The sequence below is a fragment of the Schistocerca piceifrons genome, chromosome 5 (genome assembly GCF_021461385.2).
Source record: "Schistocerca piceifrons isolate TAMUIC-IGC-003096 chromosome 5, iqSchPice1.1, whole genome shotgun sequence".
In the NCBI taxonomy this organism is placed as follows: domain Eukaryota; kingdom Metazoa; phylum Arthropoda; class Insecta; order Orthoptera; family Acrididae; genus Schistocerca; species Schistocerca piceifrons.
Genome location: NC_060142.1, coordinates 115,098,517 through 115,100,453, shown reverse-complemented (window position 1 = coordinate 115,100,453; position 1,937 = coordinate 115,098,517).

The following is a 1,937-nucleotide window of genomic DNA, read 5'->3' as shown; positions in this document are numbered from 1 at the left end:
CAGGTGTGTCACACCCTTTCAATCTCTACCCCAGACCTTAACAACAAGGCCTCTAGACACACAGCCCCCTTTTTACTGCCATTGCTCCATGTCATCAGTCTTTACCTCCTCTGGCCACATCGGTCATAGAAATGGCACCCTTTCCTGAAGAGCTGCCTTTAATTGCCATCAGCCTCACCCTTGTTGGCATCGCCACAAGTTGGATGTTACCTACATTATGTGCCAGTTTGAAGAGTAAGGGATCTACTATCAGGCAATGAGACTGTTGATGAGGTTGAGATTGATAGCAACAAGGTTGGCTGCTGTGTTATGACATGGGTGATGCCATGTGCAACCACATCTTTCAAGAGCGGTGGTGTCCAACCCGTAGCACCGGGTTACAAGCAATTATTAGTGTGGTCCAATAGGTGAGCATCTCTCACACAATTGATAAAAAAGAAAATCCATAAAATTTCGTTTACAGTAAATACCATTTATAATAAATTGAAAAATAATCCTAAATACAGGATGAAATACACAGATTGCTTTTCTATTTGATGCAAGAATTTGAAATAAATGTCAGGATTTTTTGAAAAAAAATCAAAATTTTTGTATTTAAGTGACACCTTTTAAAAACAGTGTAGACATGTTTTCAGAAGTTTTTCAGATGGAATGCTTAGAGTTGCAGTCTGATGTCCAACTATAAGAAAAATTTGATTGTGCATCTTTGTTTGGCTTTTACTAATCATACCTACCCAGAGACAAATATCCCTTGCTGCTCAGTCATGTGTTACATATGTTATCTTTGGAAGCACATACATTTGTGAACAGCTATTTTCAAGAGAAAAGCACACAGAGTGTAAAAATAGAACCAAAATCACAGACGAACACCTTCACAATATCCTGAGAATTGCAGCCACTTCCATAAAACCTGATATTGACACAATAATTTCCCAAATTCAGTGCCATACATTGTATTAATTCTATGATTTGTATAATTATTAATGAAATCTCATATATAAAATGTCAGATTATTGTTTTTGAAATTTAGACTTCTTAAAACGATATTTTCATGATATTCTGAGCATTTTAAAAGTGTGAATAGAATGTTTGTTTTATATCGCTTCAACCACAGCAAAAATTCTGTCGTACCACATCACAAACTCTGAAGTTATGATTTTTTGTCAAGGTTTGTCAGGACACCATGTGGTATGACACAGTGGTAGAGAACTATTGTGTACTGTGTGCAGTGTAATGGTGTGGCAACTTGTCTGGGAAGTTGGGAATTGTCATGGAAATTGAATTTACTGGAAAAGTTGAGGAAGTATCAAGGTGAGTGAAACTCTTCATTGACAAAAGAAATGTTCTGAATCATTTTTGTTACATATCATTCTGAGATTCTGCTTTGGGAACAATCAATTCTTGAACAGTATAAGGAAAGGTAAAGAAGGGCATTAAGTAGTTGTAACGCTTGCTACTCAGTCACAGATATCTTTGGTGTGCTCACCAACCCCAGGATCTTCCTTTGTTGTCCATAGGTTCCCGAAGTCCAGGTCGTCATACTACTGCATGGTTGAGGTGTGACAGAGTGTGAAAGTAGTGTGAGAATTTGTCATGTAGCTGTGAATATTTTCAGTCACACAAAACAACTTTCCCAAATCAACAGTGACCATAGTGTGAAGTGTGTCTGGCTTGAAACATGGTGCATCTTTGGCATAAAAGTCTACTGATGTTACATTCCAGTGACAGTAGTTCAAAGTGTGTTCTGGGGCTTCTCATATACTTGAGGTTATCACGCACTGACACAAATTGGCATGGAATGGTGACAAATGACTGTAACAAGGCTTGTGGAATTGTTGTAGAAGTGGTCAGTACTATATCTCATGTAGGATGTTTATTCTTAAAACTAAAAAAGCATTTCTTGTTGAATGTTTTAGCAGCTACTAAATGTTCAGTAA